The following is a 20,023-nucleotide window of genomic DNA, read 5'->3' as shown; positions in this document are numbered from 1 at the left end:
GCATGGGCCACAGTACCACACTGGAATTCACTGAGCTCCCGAGAGTGACCCATTCTTTCACAAATGTTTGCAGAAGCAGTCTGCATGCCTAGGCGCTTGACTTTAAACATTTGTGACCTTGGAAGTGATTGGATGCCTGAATTCAATGATTGGGATGGGTGAGTGAATACTTTTGGCAATACAGTGTATGAATATAGTAGGTTGTATAGAGCATGTACAGTTTTTCAACAGTGCAGTGATCAACCGGTCCAAAAACATACAGTTTTACGTCTTTTTCACAAATATTCTACCACTGCATCATATTTCTGAGAAGCCTATTACTCTGTGTGGTTTATCTGACTATTAAACATTAAACCAGTTGTGACCCCTCTCAGAAAAACAAGCCGTGTTTAGCCGGGGCTCCTGATCGTGTTTCTGATGTCTATGAGATGTTGACATTTCCTCCAAACAGACATTTCCCCTCTAAACTCTGGGTTCAATTTAAATGTAAACTGTCAAGAAAAGAAATGACTTAAATAAGAAAACAAAGAGGTCTAATTCTTCAATATTTCACCAGCAAAGCACGAGATGGAAAAAGATTAGAGGAAAGAACAAGAAGCTGGAGTCTTGCCCACTTATCTGATCTAATGGCACATAAAAGAGGGGAGAGTCCGAGCTGATCGCCAATCCTCGGCCTTCATGAGTCGGTTTCCTTCACCATGTTTTACTGCAGGTTTATTTCACTGTGGATGTCACTGGTCTCTTACTGGGATTCCTCACTAAATATGACTTTTTCCATCATCTATAGTGTAAAGTGGTGGTTGATCTGAGCCTTCCTTCCAATTTAAATATAGATTACAGACAGTAATTTATAAAGAAACCCCCACAATATCAGGATGGTGTGCATTGCTGATGTTTACAGAACCTTGCTATGGCAGCAGGTTAAATGTGTTTACTTCTGCTGGACAGTTTAGTATGAGAGCCTATGGGGACTCACACACGCTGTCGGCTTCAGCCTCTAGTGGACATTAGAAGAACTGCAGTTTCCAGGTCCTGTTTCAGCTGTGTCAGCTAGCCTGGACTACTCGTGGAATATATAATCAGAAAGAAAAACACAATTACTTACTTTCGGAAAAATCCTCCAGAGTCTCCAAATAGAGCTCAGGAATCGCAGTGTATTCTGGGTAGTCGCACTACCACACTAATAGACACTGAAAAAATACCCAAGTAACCTGTGAGTGATACACCAGCCTAATATGAAACAGAGACAAGCTAAACAGGTGTAAATTTTTCCTGTTGTTGGATAGCATTATTTTTACAGGTTATACTGCTGTAATGATCTTAGTTACCTGACAATAGCACTAACAAAGGTTGTGTTAACGTATCTGATTATGACAAAGTAATGGTTTAATGAGGGACAGATCCATACAAACACAAAGAATGGTCTTGGATACAACTTTAACTCTTGGATCAAACAATAAAATTCTTTCAGCTTCCAGAATCTCCACCTTTTCTTTTCTTGTTTAGAAATATCAGGTCCAGCTCATCATTGCTTGATGTTGAATTTGCCACAAAAACGCAGCACATTGTGTATAACTGAAGACTTTGTATGCAGTTCATTTTACTTAATATTTAATACTGTACTTAAATATGTTTAGTATTTTTAAATTTTGTATTGCAGGTTATATTTTTACATCTCACGACTCTGCATACACACTTATAAAGCATAAAGTTTTACTTGGTAGTCAACATTTCACTGTAATACTATCTTACCTGTTCTGACTTGTAGTTGCAGCTCTACTGGGAGTTAAAAGTCATTCAGGTGTGAAGTAGTTTTATATATTTTTTATTATGGTACAATGCTTCTTTACAAGACTTTGTGTTGTGTTGTGGTGCTGCATCAGCAGCTGTAGGAGCTTCTAGACTAGTCTAGACTTTGTTCTCTATTAATACTGGTCTGAGGAGCTATGACTTCTGTGTGTTCGAGGTGCAACGATAGCACAGTGTCACATTTCAGAGGCTGTTTTTTTAAAAACAAAAGCATAAAATTTTTCTTTCATTTTGGCTATGCCGTCATGTACAGCCAAGAGAAATTCCACAACTAATGTGTGTAACTGCACATAACTACAACAGTTAGACGTGTTATAACATACTTATATTTTCCAAAAACTCCATCCGTCATACGTACAGCTGGGAGACTTGAAGACTAGACGACAGCAGCTCACCGCTCTGATTAGTTTCTAATGTCCTGGATTTAACTTTAAAACCCCAAAGTAGAATCTATCTCTACATATTCGAGGTATACAACTCAGACTTGTTTGAACAACAGTCCCATCATGCATTGCATTAGGGATGTTATGACTTTGAGCTCCATGGTCTCCAAAATAACTTCACCATTTCTCGGGTGGTTGGTTTAAGGCCTTTTCTAAATCGTGGCACACAATAAAAAAACAAAAGGTACAAAATACAGAAAGAGACAGAAAGAGCATTTGTTTAAAAATGACAGTCTTTGTGTTGTATCTAGCTATGTGGATAGATGTAATGTGAGACAGCAGTGCAACTTGTCTTTGCCTGGAACTGCTTCCTATTAGACTTTCTACTATGCAGTTTTTTCGTGAGTTTAGTCCAACCTGAAATATCATTAAAACAACCCAAAACATAATCATGTGTCCATAAATGAAACATGTTTGCGGACCTTTGATGCCTCCATTTCTCTCCTTGTACATCTGTTTTATGCCTTTGTTTTCTTCATATAACTGATTGCTATCTTCATCTGTGATTGCCCTCCCCCCTCTTCCTCCCCTCATTCCCTCTGTTAGCTTCACAGCTCTGCATCACAGATGACTGCATCCCTCCCCTCCTGTATAAACCTTGTTTTCAGCCTGTTTGGCTGTTGCTGTGATAATGAAGGCACAGGAGGGGAGGTGCCAAGAAAAATAAAGACTGCTGGTTATTGCGCTTACATTTTGTTGATGCACATCAGTTTCGCTGTGTGGGAGCGCTTTCTTAAAAAATTCTCATGGGTCTGAGAGTGCACTAAGGAGCATTGTTCATGTTTTAAATGTTTTTTTAAGTGTCATTGCCTGAACAGATTGGGACTTTAAGAATTATACCAACTTCACAGCTGGTGCCTCTTTTCTGCTCCCCTAGGGTGCCAGCAGTTAGCAGTAATAGCTAAAGTTAGTTTGGAAATGGACTCCACTAATCAGTAATGTAGCCGCTGTGATATCGGCTGTTCGTTTGAAATTTCAGGCGAGTGTTGTCACTGTCGACATGTTGGTGTTTTGAAACCAGATGTGATGAGCAAGGGATGGACGAGATCATGGGACTACAAGCTAACAACTTGTAACTGACAAGCAATTAGCCAATTAGCTTACTGTACATAATCCTCCCTTTTGACTTTAAGAATAACCAAAATTTACAAAAGCTGAGTTAACATTTTAATCAGTCTATCATTTTTCAGATACAGAAGCTCTGTCAGCTTTTGTACAGTGTTTGATTTTACCTAAAGAAGCTCAAATTCTTTATTCTGGCTAATCTGAGCTAACACTAGCTTGTCTGCTAATCTGGACAAATCACTACCTAACGTGAAATTTGTGGTATTTGAGTGTGACTGTCCAAGTAGCTGTTTTATTTTGTGAACTTTTTATGAATTTTTAATTTCTTGTGGTCCTGACCAAAAATCGTGCATCATACATGCATATAAACATCACCATAATCACCCTAATGTGTGTGGTTTTTTTTCTTAAACCACAAAATGCCTGAAAAATAGGCATTGTGTTGTAGAATAAGTCCGAAATTCAGAATTCCTGGTTTGAAATGTTGTTGTGGCACACCCCATCAACTTGGATTTCCAACTTGGAAAGTTGGAGGAGACCATCATACTCTAGGTTAGCAATCCAAGATGGCAGCACTGAACATATACAGTAAAAAACTGTAAACTTTTAATCAGTACTGCTGCTGATAAACCAGAGATCACTGCTCAGGCTCTATCCATTAACTTACTGACATCATCCCAAAGTTCCGAGTTCCGAGGTATCTGGAACATGGCTTTAGTCACGACAGCCACAGGTGTCATTAATAGAATAATTTTTGTGGGTCTAATACTTTTAAATCATAACAGGGAGGACGTGGGACTGGGTGACAATGTAAATGAAGCAACATGTCCAACAATGGCAGGCCCGGTCTGCTACGTAATTCAACGTGCTAAGTCCCTGTTTGAGCTTTGTCTGAGAAAGAAACAGCCTCTCTCAGTGCCAGTTTGAGAGTTATTTTAATTTCCAAACATGGCAGAGTGAAAAGGTCCTTCTCTCCCGTGGCACCATGCCTCTGATTGTGATGCACGCTCGTGTTTGTTGATAAGGTCACAAAAGACCTCGACAGTGTTTGCGCCTGGTTTTAGTGGGCGAATGTAAACGTTTTGGGGAACAGAAACAATCCTCAGCTGACGGTGAGCTGTGAGCGAGCACAGAGATAAGATGGAAATTCAATGGTAAAATTAAACACAATTAAACAGCAGCAATAATGAAATAGCACAGATGGTTTGAGTCACATGCAGACAGCACAGCGGGATAAGACAAAGACTGAAGTTCCCACCAAAAAAGAGAGTTATAGTAAATGTAAAATGTCCTCAGAATAAACTGAATATTACTGATAATATAATAAACTGATATGTATAAAGGTTTAGACATAAAAACACTGGTGGATGATCAATCATGTGCTGTGTTGTAAATGCTCACAGTGATGGATAAAAGTCTGTCACAGTTGGGTCTTGGACATCATCTGAATATTTGAGTGAAGATGAGGCTGAAATGTCTTTAAGACATAAAAAGTGAACCAAGAGTATCTAAAGTGAGCTTCTAAATTTAGTCTGATTGTAATCTGATTACACAATTAATGTTGGAATTTGTTGAAAGATTGAGATTCAGTTATTAAACGATTTCAAACAATATTTTAAAGTCACAGAGTCTGAAATTTAAAAAAATAAAATAAAAATAAGGGTGAGAGAGGAATGTCAATGCTGAGGAAAAGAACACAAAAACTAAAACTAGCTAAGGAAAAACTTCTAAATTTGCTATTTGTGAATTCTGTATTTCTTCATTAAATTTTTTTATTTCAAAATTACGGAAGAGGATTAGGGCCACCGGGGAAAAAAAGTGTCTTTTTTTCTTCTCTTCCAGAATTCTGAGAAAAAAGTCAGAATTCTGACTTTCTTTTTTCCCCAGTGGCCCTAATCCTATTCCGTACAAAATATCATATTTTTCTCATAGGTTTTACTTTTTTCTAAATTTGCCATTTTCCAAAAATAAATAAATAAATAAATAAATAAAAATAAACAGAATTTTGCCATTTTCACGTAAATTTTGTAATTTCTTCCTCACTGGTTTGGCATTGGGTTTTTTTTGTTTTGTTTTGTTGGAAAAATTGGTGTTTTGTTTTTTTAAAGAAATTTGCAGGATTTTCCAGAGTTTTTCCTCATAACTTTGCAATTTTATATCTTTAAAATTTTCCTCTGAATTTCAAACCTCTCCCCAGCCAGGCCATCAGCAGTCCTGATACTAGATTCACAAAGTAAAACTTTGTGTTTTACCTTCTGTGATGTTGTTTGAGGTGTTTTCTGTGTCCTCACACCTCACAGAGCATCACTGTGGGAAACAAGAAGCCTCCTCCTCACCATCATCTGTCTCTCAGCCAAGCGTACACAAATAGGAAAGGACAGCAGCTAAACAGTAACACACACACAGACACACACACATCCGCTGTATTTGTGCTGTTTGTGCAGTCTTATCGGGCAGAGATAGGGCAGCTGAGCGGATTGTCTCAGGACCTCGGCTGAACCCCTGAACCTGGAGGCTGTTATCACGACCTCTGACCTCTCACACATGCACACACACAGATAAGTTGACTCCTGCAGTTCAGGTGATTTTCGAGAGCATGAACGTGTGTGTGTTGATGGTTAATGTGTTCCGGAAGGCGAGCAGAAGAGGAAAGGGAGTGGTGATCAGATGAATCAGATGTGTTCTCTTTGGCCTCACAAACCAACACACACACACACACATATATAAAGAGGCTGTTAGCCGCCTCTTAGCTTTTCTTATGCAAAGTGTTCCCTGGAGGCGCCGACAGTAAAGTCACCTTCTCCACTCTCAGGGGAAGTTTCCACCATTAGAAGGTGAAATACAGCCAGAGATGAAGTTCAGATCTCCTGTAACACAGTCCACATGTAGAGCAGATCAAACCCGTCTCCCCGCTTCACGTCTAACTCCCCTGACGGATCCGAATGTTTGTTAGGCCTACAAGTAGAAAAGACACCCGCCTTTGTTCCCTGGAGTCGGCCTGTAAAAACGAGGCAGGTTTAAGGTTTTAAACGACAAGCACCTTCTTCATCTTCCCGACTTTCCAGTGAACAGGGAAGGCCGAGTGGCGACGCTAATCCCTCGCTGATCCAAATATTTCTCATCTTCATCCCTGAGAGCAGCCAGACAGGAGGAAAAAAGCAATGGCTTCTTTTTATCTAAAGCACGCAGGGCTGAAATGGAGCCACCTCCGTCTGACCCGCATCGTCTTAAAAAGGGAAGAGGCAGCTTTACACGCAGGAACCTCAGCGTTAATGACTGCAGTGTGTCTGCACGGATTTAACTTTTTAAAGTGCTGATGTTTGTAATGTGGTTAGTGACCCAGCAAACGCTTCCAATACCCTTCAGCTGACAATCTTTATTCTCAGTGATTAATCGTTTTAAATTAACCTTTTGGAATGAAATCCAATGAACAAAACACGAGATGGATCGGGAAGAAACAGATGAGGCTGATGTGTTACAACACAAACAGGCGCTCTTTCTCTTGAACTGGAATAACGTGATCAGTCCTTCCTTTCTTTCTTGCTTGGAAGTCAGTGATGGTGGTTTCTCAAAAACCAGGTTTGATACAAACTTCAGCTTTTCTTTAGATGGGATTTTTTTTAAACTGCTATAAAATCTTTTTACCACAGTCTGGATCACATGATCTTGAACAAAATGTAAACTCCATTATTGTGATGGATTTCCAGTTCACTTAGCCTCTAATGAGGCATTAGCAGCTCTGCATCATGGTGCCTGGACGGAAGCAAGGAACCAATGTTAAGGATGGCTGTTTTATGCAGAGTTATTATACTTTTGTATTTGTTATTAATATTTTTTTTAATTAAATTTCTTGTTTTTGATACATTGTTTACTTGCTTTGGTTTAGTTGTGGTTATTCTCAGTGCTACTTTTTAGTGTTTTTTTGGTACTTAATTTGGGTTCGGGGCAGGTAATAAAACAGAAATACATTGTAAAGGCAGCCATGAAGATAAATCAATAAACAAGCTTTTCAAAGCATCTTTATGCTTGGGATGTCGGACAAATGGAAACATAAACTCTTGTGTACTTTTTTAGATGATTTTGTAAGTACAAATATCCTTTCTGACATGGTGCTTGAGTTTTGCAGCATTTGGGGTTTTATTCCCTGGTTTGGAGCACTTTTTCTCTTCAGAGCTGCTTTAATTCTTCATGCCATCGATTCAACAAGGTGCTGGAAACATTTCTCAGAGATGTTGGTCCATGTTCACAAAGTAGCATCACACAGTTTCTGCAGATTTGACTTCCAAGATGTGAATCTCTGGTTCTACTACATCCCAAAGGTGCTCTGCTGGGTTGAGATCTGGTTCAAGTAACCAGTTTGAGATTATTTGAGCTTTGTGACATGATGTGATATCCTGCTAGAAGCAGCCATCAGAAGACAGGTACACTGTGGTCATAAAACGATGGACATGGTTGGCAACAATACAGCTGGTACTAAGGGGGCCCAAAGTGTCCAAGAAGACATCCTCTACACCATTTACACCACCAGCAGCCTGACCTGTTGATACTAGGCAGATCCAAGCTCTTATGTTTTTACCTCACCCCCAACTCGCAGCAGATTCTGTTTCTGTCGGAGGTTTTTTCCTGTTAAAAGGGAGTTTTTCCTTCCCACTGTCGCCAAAGTGCGAGGGGTCTTCTGATTTGGGGGGGTTTTCTCTGTATTATTGGAGGGTCTTTACCTGACAATATGAAGTGCCTTGAAGCAACTGATGTAATCTGGCGTGATATAAATAAAACTGAATTGAACTAAAAGTGTGTTTTGGCTCAGGTCTTGTCTTCCTTCAGTGTTTCCTTGTCTCATCTTTCTCTCTCTGCCTGCCTCTGTTGTTATGTCTGAGGTGAGTCTTCTTCTCTCTGTGTTTAGCATTTGTCTTCAGTGATTTCCTGTTTACTTTAAAGGTTGCCGATCTTGCCTTGCATTCATTTTTCTTCCACCTTTGTGATTGTCCGCATTACTTTCTGCTCTCACTGTATAAAAAGTCCCAGGTTGCTGATTGTTTTTGTTGGATTGTCTGATGTTTCACCTGTTACCCTCTCCAGAGTTTTCCTGCCTTGTTTTTGTACCTCTAGATTTATTCACCTTTTGTTCTGAACTTAAATTATGAGTCTGCTTTTTATTTTACTCCATGTTTTGTTCTGTATTTGGTCCGTCCCTAAGCTGAACTGCAGGTTTTAGTTCACTGTAATAGCCTCAGTTTCAGAATCATTACACCCCTGGTGTAGTCAGTAAGATTTTCATTGTGACAGGTCATGTTTAAATTCAGCTTTTCGCTAACCTTTTAGTTTTAGCTTGACCCTGTGGAGAAATCCTCTGAAGGGTGTTGAAGGAATATTTACAGCTGAGACAGAGAGAGACAGGTTTTAAGGGAAGAAAGCAGTCGATTCGTAAGGGAAGATGGAGAGGGAGACGAAGAGGAGAGATTAGACGAATGGAAGGATTTGGAAAAAAGCGACACACGAGAGGGTGATGGTGAAAGGCAGGGTCGAGCTGACCATATTCTGTGTCATTTTATTGGAGAAAATGTGCTTGTTTGTGGAAAAACTTCAGTATTTCTAGTTTTTGTTGTCCGGGTTGGTGATAAAATGTAATTTATACAGAGTATTTTTAAAGAATGTCAAGTATCCTCCCTTTTCTTTCCCAGTCAGGGATCAGGCTTCATGTTGGGTGTAGGGCATGGCTCCAAGAGGCACACGTGTGCACCAAATTTCATACATGTGCACAAAACATGATGGTGTTTTTGTCAGATATTTGTGAGACTCAAACCTGTAGCTGAAAAAGAGATTTACCAGCTGATGAAAGCATTCCTAGTGAAACCCGAAGACAGACAGCAACTGCTGCAACAGCTAACACCTGTTTATTATTTAAAAGGTTACTGGGATAAAATAGAGAAAACTTGAGTATTTACTTAAGTATTTACTCACTTAGGACACATCAACAAGCACTGTGATTTCAGCTGCTCTTCTGCCTGGTAACAGTGTTTGGCGTTTCACTTTGGATGCATCCGTGGATTAGCATATGCTTTTTCAGACTGACACTTTTAGCCTTTCTTTATATAATCTTACACATTTGTGACACACACATGCTGTGTCACTTCACACCATGTTTTCCCCTTGTGTAAAAGTGAAAAATAGGACAAAAAGATAAAACTCTCAGAATGTACGACTGCTTCGTTATATTTGGAGTGGATTCCATCATATTCAACAAAATCTGCAAATCTTGTGACTTTTTGGTGAATTGTAACATTCCCTGATGAGACTGACTTCCTTCGACAATGAAAAGCCTTCCCTTCATATAAACTGGATAACAGCCAGACTTTCGAAAAGTGCATGTCCGGCAGAATCATTTAAGAGATATGACACTGTCTCAGGAATAAAAATGCTGTGCAATCACAGATAAAGAGGGAAGTAAGGTCACGCTAACCTTCATGTTATATTCTTCCCAGCTTTGTTAACGTGTCCCACAATTAGGTTATTGGCATCTGGTCACTCTAATCGCAGATGTGGGTCATATTTGGACCAAATGTTTATTAATGTCTATGTGATTATTAGGTCTTCATAACTTTCTTCTTAAAATTTTAAATGTTTTAAGAATCGAATGTTTCCGATTTCAAGTCAGCTTTGAGGAACCAAATCTCACAGCAGTCAAGTCCAAGTCTTGGGTTTGCCTAACACTTGGACTTCCTTTTGCTGATCAGTTCTTAGGTTTATAAAATAGTTCCCATTACTGTCTGCACCTCTGACTGTTTTTTGTCTTCAAATATGCAGCTCTTCTCTGTTTTCAGGACTAAATAAAGTCAGCCCACCAACGCTCCATCGTCCCATTCCTGTCATTCCTGGAATTAGTGACGCGAAGCGTGGGGCCTTAAAGAACCGAGGTGCTCTCCTCCTCCACCGCTTTGTTCTTTCTCACGCTGAGACCAGCCGAGATCATCGCTTCTCCACTTCTTCCCATTGAATCCTCCTCCTCCTCTGCATTCCTGAGGGCAGCGCATTGCCTGGGAGTGACGAGGAGACATTCCTGGGACTTTTGTCGGGCTCAGGATGCTCCTCCGGGGAGAAATGAAAGGAGGAGCAGTAACGGTGGGAGGTGTTTCTTTACGACTGCTTTAAATTTATTTACAAAGATGGAGGTGCTGGAGGTAATAATGGCCTTTTTATTTTCACTTACAGTGGATGTGATGACGCAGTAACACAGTGAGCTTGAGCAAGCTGTGTTCATGTAAGGGCTTAAATAGCAAAGGGTATATAAATACTTTTAAAGGATACATTCTCTCCTCCAAATCATTGCAATAAAGCTAAGCCAATCAAATCTTCTGGCCACCACCAAGCACCAGGTAAGAGCTGGCTATAGCAGTGCATTCAGCAGCTTAAGAAGCAGAATGAAGTGGCCACAAATCCCAAAGTGTCTTTCCTAAAGAAGAAATAAAGACCCCAAATCATGACATCACAGCCAATCTCTAATGTAGTGTCGCTAATTTCTCTAATCTCTAATGTAATGACCAAATACCCCCTCTTTGGGCACACTTTAGCCCATATGGGACCAACTCTGAACCAAGGGTCAACATTCAGTCACAAAGAGCCCCAAAAGTTGCCCTTATTAGGCCTAACTAGAGTGTTTGCTAACTAGAGTGGTTTTACCCCATTCAGGTGGACTAACTTATTTATTTATCTATGTGGCAAATATGGTCCAGATTTGGTCCACTTTAGCCCAGATTTAACCCTAATGGATTCCATCTAGATAGCAATGATTGTTTTGCCGACACCTGGAATTTTCTTTGCACTACATTTTGGTCTTGACTAACCAAGTTGACTTGGGGAGCGCCAGATGATGTGTGTTGTGGCACTTGGGTCACATCTGTCCGACATTTTCCAGTGCTGTAGCTGAGCCATAAGTGCCGAAAGTAGCCCAGCTTTGGCACAAATTTGGGAGCTAGGGGATGGTTGTAACAAAGCTCAGGTCTCTGTGTGAGTACTGACCCACCTCACAGGTCAAATAAATCATTATTTTAAACATGACAAGCATTCTTTCTGCAGCTGTGCAAGTTTAGAAGTTATTTATCTGTTGGTTGTGTATATGCAGCTGAGAACCAGACTGCAGGCTCTTATCACAGCCAGTGTGTATACAAGCCTGCACTTTTGTCTTAAGTCTGCTGAGTAGGCTGGCACTCCTCAGACGGCTGTGTGTTTTGTGCCTATATGTCTGAAGAATGTTAATTCACGGTGGACAGAAATCAAGGAAGAGAGCCAGACAATAGAAACTGGATGACGTGAGAGGACAAAGAAGCTGGCAGGTCAGATTAATGAAGTTGAACAAGTCTGTGAAGTCTTTGAGAGTCATACACTCAGAGATGCTTTAATTGCTCTTAATCACATGATTGCATTGTTCATTGAATGTCTGCATCCAGTTTTTAGGGGCCTTTTAGGGGGCTGTGGTCCATTCTCTTAGTGGAAATGTTAGCCAAATGGAAAGTTTAGTCTAAGACCATGACTAAACAATGACAGGGCTGGGTGATTATTAGATTTTTCTTTTTTCAGCTAACAAAGATTACGAAAACAAGATAAAGGGGATGAAACGATTATTTTGCTTTATCTTGTGCTTTAAATCAAGCACACCCTTTTCCTTTTGCAATATGTGCTTTCAATGCTCAGACCCACTCTGAGTTTGGTTCAGCTCAAGTATGAGGTGATATCGGTGTAATTAGCAGTTTAAGAGGGCAACAGACTTTTCTGTAACTTCCATGTTTGCTTCATAGAAGACTTCCAGAAAAGCATCAGGTGTAAACTTTTTATATACCTTTAAAAGGACCTTTAATATCTCCTTATATGATCCTTTATACGACTGTAACAACAGCACATTTCAGGCCTCGGTCAGCAACACTCCTTTCACCAGTTTCACTGAAGAATAACACGGCGGTTCAAACTGAAGACTGATGTGAGATCATCATTACTTTTGTGCAATGAAGTGTGTCTTATAGTTTGACTAAGATTAATGCCTTCGTGATGTATTTTACAACCCAAGCAAGTTTCCGGCAAGCAAGGAGCAAAAATATTACTGGAAACCAGTTGTTGATTGAAAGTGGCAGGAAGTACCGGTACGCTTTGTGTCAGATACATAAACACAGTGAATTAACCCTTAAAACAGACACATAAATAGCCCTCTTATCACTGCACCCTCTGGCATGGCGGTAAATAGGTGAGAAACCGCCATCTTTTCCTTTTCGCTCCCTCAAACTCGAGCACACAGACGGTTTCTCACAATATCCTGTTTCCGATCGCTGCCTCTTTAATGCTGGATCCCCCTGCGCTCGGCCAGAGGCGAGGAGGGAGTAACAGGCGGGCATGAGAGAGACGGCCTCTGAGGGTTCACAGGCATCAGCGAGGGCAGCCTGGGCATTGTTTGTCTGAGTGGTTTATGTCTGGCATGTGAGCGGAAACCACTGATGGTTCATAGTCAAAACAAACACTCCTGTAAATCACCTTTGATTAAACCCTGTTCAGGTACTGATAGTGTAATGTTGCAGATTGTAAATGTAATATTTCCTATATTTTTACTTAGAAATGTCAGGACTCTTACAGAAAGAGCGTCATTAATGTTATATTACATTTTAGATTGGACCATGAAGACTTTAAAAATCAGTTGTAGACCTAGGAAAAGGTAAATATTCTCTAAATTGCTATGAATAACATTTATGGCTGTTAACTGAGCTGTCTTTAGCATTTTATGGCTCAGCAGCGTCTGTTTAAAAAAAAAGTCTGGTTTATCATATACGTTATAATGATAATAATGGTAAAAATAAGTGCCAGACACCTGTTGCATATATAGTCAGTCTATGTTTCCATGTTTAACATAGATATGAGCCTAATAAAGACTTTCCTGATGAGATTCTGCACTCAGATACTCATGAATAAAGCATTAGGTCCATCTGACAGTCCATTAAATGTCAGAAAGCCGGAGTAACCTCAAGAGTTTGGAAAAGCTAGCTGTTAACCTATCCAATGAGAGGATTTTGCTGATTGTAATGGTGTGCTTCTGTGTCCACAGACACACTGACATTAGCTAACAGACAGAAAAAATATAGCTCAGGGTTGATTTGATTATGAAGCACTAAACAATGCCTCTCTAGCCTTTATTAGAAAAAACATGCTTTTTTACTGGCTAATGCTATGAATTTGCTGACCTCATCACATGAACATATTTTTCGTTTTTACCCCTGCTACTTTGATTGCATAACTATGTCCTTACTATCAAATGCTGCTTTATTTCATCTGGTAAATGCTAGCTCACCTTTCAAGCTAAATATTAGCTTACAATCTAATTTTACCTATCATTAGTTTTCAAGCTAACACAAATAAATAGCTTGATAACCTACGTAAAAGCTAGCTGGTTAATCCTAGCATTAGCAAAATGCTATCTGAAACCACATCAGTTGTCAGTGTTTATTAATGCTAGTAATTAATAAGCTAATCTAAGCTAATATTAGCTAACGTTCCTCTTTCTTGATGCTGGGAGTGGGAAAAAATGAGGGATAATCCTTCCTGAGTCCTTCATATAGCATCCACTCAATGACTGGGATTAAAAGTGTTCAATACACCAAAAAATGTTATCTAACATATGCTTAATTTGGAATTTTCCTTAAAAACAAAAGGTGAACTCTACCTGCTGAAGCACACCTGTCTGAGAGTGTGTCTTCTAATCTGTCTTCAAAGCAAACTGCATGTATCAAACCTTCCTCGATTTACTGAGGAGCTAAATAAATATTTGAGGGGGATCAATGAACAGTGCTGCTCTTCACAATGCTATCACTGTCTTGTATGTGCTTCATGCTAACAGAGCATTGTGGTATTGTTGAACCGGCATTGTGCTCCTGTTTCTTTAATGTTTCTGTGATCAATCACAGGGGTTACAGTGCAAACAGCAACAGACCTGGAGTTAGAGCAGGCACAGCTTTCTACTTCACCTTCTGCAAAAAAAACCCAGCACAAATACAGATCTTAAAGAATCTGAGCACACATCACCTCCTACAATCCTGCAGCTATTACTGGAGGTTTTCACGTTGCCAAGCTTGCTTCACCTCAGTGACCCGAAGCAGAGAGTAAAACCAGCACCTGTTTCTCAGACCAATCCTCCTCAGTGCTGGAATCTTTCCTTCCCATGGAGATTACTGCTTCTGCAACTCCCTGATTTATGTTTCCTACAAGAGCTCAATAATGAAGAGATATAAGGGAGAGTGGGAGGAAGAGGAGAGGAGGAGATAGAGATGGGAGAAAGCAGAGGATTTCATGGTCAACAGGGCAAACACACACTCACATACACACTGTTACACATGTTCACCCCACACAGAGTTCATGTCTGGTATTTACTGCTTCCTGGGTCGAGCAGAGCTAAAAGATGGTTTTATTGATCTCTTTGTGTGCACATTTGAGGCTTTCTCCATCATTAAGATGTCCTCTAAGGCAGTGAGAGGTGAAGCATCTGCATTAAAATGTCAGAAAATGTAAAAATGATTGATTCCTACTGAGATAATTCAGCAGTTTTATCAGGTGCCAGCTTTCAGATGGAGTCATATTGTGCCACTGTGTGCTTAAGAAAGGCACAAAGCCCCACAATAATACAAAAATAATGTCTTAAATCATTAATCATTCCTTATCCTCTTAGCTTCCTGAACAGGGATAATTCTGTTCATATGTGATGATAATTCACCAAACTTCAGCAGACTGTATACAACAGATGGATGCAGTCAGTGTGATGTCACCTATAGGTCTTGTGAAGTTGTCATCAACCCAGAAAGTCAGCCCATATTAAAGAGGTGGGTTTTACAGCACCTGACCAATCAGAGAACTGTACCGGTCTATTGGCAGCAGAGCAGCTGGTAAGAGAAAAATATAAAGGGATTAAACACATAATACAGACTGAATACCTCACAGCAGCAGTGTGTGTGTGTGTGTGTGTGTGTGTGTGTGTGTGTGTGTGTGTGTGTGTGAGGTTTAACAGCTTTTAGACTGGAAAGGAGCTGCATTAATAAAGTTTATTTGAAGCCAGGAGGAAAATTAACACTTCTCAGTGTCACAGCTCTATGATTAAGACACAGGAGAATCTGGCAGATTACAATTTTTATACCATTAACATAATATGTAGATGTGTGCAAGACAGTTTTATTCTTCCAGCTGCTGCCCTGAAGGCTTCGTCTGCGTTCCGATTTGATATAAAGTCCACAGGTACAAACAGTTTTCCTGTTTTAGGAGCATATATTAATTCTTAAAGAACAATAAAAATGTTTTAAAGTTGCAGTTAACAGAAGAAAAAAAAAGCAAGAATAAAGTTTCGACTAAGAATCTCTATTTCTTACTGATGCTCAACAGATAAAGACCAGGACTTTGGACCCTCTTACTATCTGTACTCTGAGATCTGAGGGGTCTTCAGTATTGCTGACTGTATTCTCCATGTAAGGATCAGAATATGGGTTTTAAGCTGTCAGTCATGCAGAGCTACTCTAGTACAGTTCAAGAATAAAAATATTAAGATGGAATTAAGCTGAATGGATCCACCTTAAAGCTGAAATGACGGCACTAGTACACTTGGACATGAAGGAGCAGGTTTAATAGGATGCATCCAGCTTGTTTGTGGCAGCAACACTTATCTGTGAAAGGAGTGTTTAAGCTCAGCTTTATTGACTGAAAGAGCCTGAAGCTGCCATAAAAGTCCACGACTACCACTCCTGCTAGTACTGCTACTACTGTGACTACCACTATTACTGCTACTGCTGTTTTATGACCGAGCCTGCAGGCTGTTAAGTTACTGCTGTTCACATACACAAAGAAGATGTCTGCTGAAACACACACACACACACACACACACACACACACACACACACACACACAGAGGTCCAAGGGGAGATGTGTGGGTGGGTCTCACACCTGGTCAGGTAAAATCCACCTGGCTGCTCCCCTCTTCTTCACTTGTCGTTCACCCGGCGGCTGCAAAGCGAGCAAGGTCCCGCCCCCGCCCCCCTTTCTTCAACCTTTTGACCTCTCCACTGATTATGAAACCACATTTACACACATAAACATTTAAAGCATTCCTTAGACACAGTAAATTTCTCACACACACACACTGACTTCCCACGCACACAGATGCCCAGCCGGCCCTGCCAGAGGCCAGTAAACTGCAGTGTTTTTGTTATTCATGGACTCGGACAGAGCAGCAAACACTAACCAAGGCTGAACTGTTTGGACAGATGTGCTTCAGTCCCTCCAGCAGACACACACACGAACCCTGGGCTACCAGCTGACCCCCACAACCTTGACCTGTGACCCTCAGAGACGGTCTGGCTCTATTTTCAGACCAACATTTGAGCAGTGTGACACATAGAAGTGACATGAGCCTGTTTTCCAACTCAGGGAAGCTGGACCTTATCCTCTTGTTTTAGCTGATATATATTTGAACATGAAAGTCTGATTTCAAGTCATCAACCTTTGGGAGAGTAAGAGCCAAAGTCCCAGGTGGCCTGTAGGTGGAAGCCTATCCATTCATTTTCTTAACCGTTTAACCCTTGTGTCTACAAGGTTGGCTCAGCTGGTTGAATGTTGGTGTGGTTTGCTGTGTTGTGGCTAAACGCTGGCTGATTGCTGGCTCGGTGTTAGCACAGTGGCCGTACTTTGGTTCAGTGTTGCAAATCTGGCACAGTTAATTAATTTTTTATGCTAAATACTGTTGGAGTACTATTTCTACTTGCTTATTTCATGGGCTGTTTGGGATGCTTGTGGCCTTAAAATGCTGATTACCATATAAACAGCCAAAGCTCTGAAGCTTTGAGGCATTCAGGACTGCCCTAAAATTAGAGCTATGAAAGGCCCAGATTTTACTCTTTTTCACAGATCAATAGGCTTTCACTACATTAAAGCTGTTACAGCCTTTTCGCTTGGTTCACTGTTGTCAGTTCCCGGTTCCACAAACACCCCCCCTGCTGTGAAATTGCCTCAGTTCCCACCTGTTAACATGAGTTTTCAGCCCAGTTTCCTCTTGTTGTCTGTGTCCTCTTCCCTCCCTGCAGGGATCAGGTGGGAATGATGGCTCTCCCTGCTCCCAGCTCCTTAACGCTGCCGCTGAGTGATGGGAACAGGCGACGTATGGCTGCTTTCTCATGGCTGTGAGGTTTCGGTGCTGCATGCTCTCACTGAGGCCTGCAGAGGTAGAAGGAAAGCAGAGACTGTGAGAGGCTGAGAAGGGAGGAAGAAAAGTATAATCTTGATACACTTTTCCTGTATTTTTTGAGTCAAGGTCACAGAGGCAGGAAGGTGCAGGCGAGAGTGAAACACTAAGATAAAATGCTTGGCCATCACTAAAATATGTTATTCCACAACATAATACAATGAAGACATTTAATTTACTTCAGAATCTGGGTCTGATATTTTTTTTTGTGGTGGGAGGAGGAAAACAGTTGAGGATCAGAGAATAAGTTTCATTTTCAGCAGGAAGGGAAGAAATTTTTGCAAGAGCACATTATAATAATAGTTACAGTAATAGTCAGCAGCAGTGACAGAGTGGGGTGGTGGAGTGGAGAGGCAAAACATGAAGGTAGAGTTTGTTTGCCATCAACCGTGCTCCATAAATATCCATAGGAATTAAAAACGTGACTCCTGGGTCTGAAGGTGTGCTTGGTGAGTTTATTAAACACCTGCAGCTTCATGCCATCCACATGTGCATCTCTGAAGTGGGAGTCACAGCCGTGCTTTGTGACTTCACAGAGAGAGGATCGTCAGGACCTAACCGCCTACACCTGAGAAAGGTGTCCCGTCTCACACACAGTCACAGCTTTAACGATCTGTCATTTGTTAGAGAGCTGTTGTCCTCATGTTTTGAAACTCCGTCAGAGCTGTTAGTAAAGTTTGAGCTGTCTACCTAACTGGTTATTATTATTATTCCACTTTTTCCTATTTAACTACATACAGGGACACTTGATAAGCAAAGAAATAATGTTGTTACCGTGTTTTTACCCAGCTCAGGACACACTCTCACCCTCGAGTGGATGTTGGAGGACAGCTTTGTTTGTGCAAAACAGATTGAAATCCTTTTTTTCCATCAGATCTCAAGAAAGTCATGCTTACCTTTGCTGCTTTGTTACTGGACGAGTGTAACACACTGAACGCCAGACTTAGCAAATCATCTTTTGCTCTTTTGGTCAATAGCGCGGCGGTCACGCTGCAGACAAAAAGGAAAGATCACATTACTCCAAGGGTTGCACTCGTGCAGGATCCCTGTGCATCAGAGTCCAGTGTAAAGTTGCACTGTTTTTTCTTTAAATGGTCGTGTACCTGCATGTGCGATAGAAGTGCTGTGCTCATACACTCCTGCAAGATCCTAAAAGTCTGCATCCCAGTAAAGAGTCTGAGTTCTCAGTGTTTCAGGGAGCAGATAATGACTTGTTTTGTAGATGTACAGTTGTACCTCTAGACTAAAGGTCCAGGTGAAGGTGTAGAGAGGATTTAAATGAAGAACTCAGGCAGGTGAAATATTAAAATACAAGCCTTTTAATTCAGCTGAGAGCAAAGTTCAAACAGATAAACGGAAAAACAAGATGAGGGAGCTCATCAAAACACTTTAACAAAGACACAGGTAGGGAACAAGGTACAATTAAAAGCAAAGAAGAGGTGAAGACATTCAGACAGTAGGGAAAAACAGGAAGTAAAACTGCCCCTCCCTGAGCCTGGTTATGCTGAAGGTTTCTTCTTGTTAAAAGGGAGTTTTTCCTTCTCACTGTTACCAAGTATTTGCTCAAAGGGCCTCGTCTGATTGTTGGGATTTTCTCTCTATTGTAGGTATAAAATTGAACTAAAGTAGTGTGTGGCCTGCTAGAAAAAGTTTGAGACCCACAGAGCTGGAGTAACACACCTTCAGCGTACACACACACACACACACACACACGCACGCAGACCTCACTTTCAGGCCCACTTAGTGCTCCAATGGGCACATCCATCTCACTCTCTCGGCCTCGGCAGACACCGCTAACACCGACCCTCGAGTGGACAGCTCTGTTTGTGCACACCAAAAACAAAGTCCTATCTCGCTCTCTCTCTTTGTTAGACTCAGGGTGAGAGTTCATTTGCTGAAGAAAAGCGGGGTCAGATGCATCGATTTGGCCTTGTGACCGAGCGGGGAGGAAGAGGAGGAGGGTCTGCAGGCCTGACCTCTTAGTCACTGTTGCAGTTTTTGCTCTGAGGCTGAGGTGTTTACTCAAGCAGTGGGGGAACACGAGGGTATCAACTTACCCCTCTGCTCAACTGGGAGCTAACCAGGCTTCCTATTCAGGCCGCACTGTCAGTCAATATCTTCCTCTATTCATACAAAGGTCAGCGGGCAGATCCCGGGGCAGCGGGGCCGGCCGGCGCTGAGGCCCGCGCTCTGTTTGTGTGGTAACCCCGCTGCTCTCAGATAGAGTCCACCGAGAGGGGCTTTAAGTCTTTTTTAATCATTTCTTTCTGATTTATTACAACCTGGGTCGTAACTCGATGGAGCCGGGCCCTCCTCCTCCTCCCGAGATCTGAGAAGGTGTTGACACATCGAAAAAGAAAGAAGAAAATGAATCATTGCTGAGTCCGAGTTTCTCTGAATGTTGTGCGATTGTTGTCGAACACATGGCGAAGGACACGCACAGTCGGCTGCTCTTTGA

The sequence above is a fragment of the Oreochromis aureus genome, linkage group 16 (assembly GCF_013358895.1).
Source record: "Oreochromis aureus strain Israel breed Guangdong linkage group 16, ZZ_aureus, whole genome shotgun sequence".
Lineage (NCBI taxonomy): Eukaryota > Metazoa > Chordata > Actinopteri > Cichliformes > Cichlidae > Oreochromis > Oreochromis aureus.
The sequence above is the reverse complement of the archived record's forward strand: the minus strand, read 5'-3'. Positions refer to the sequence as shown.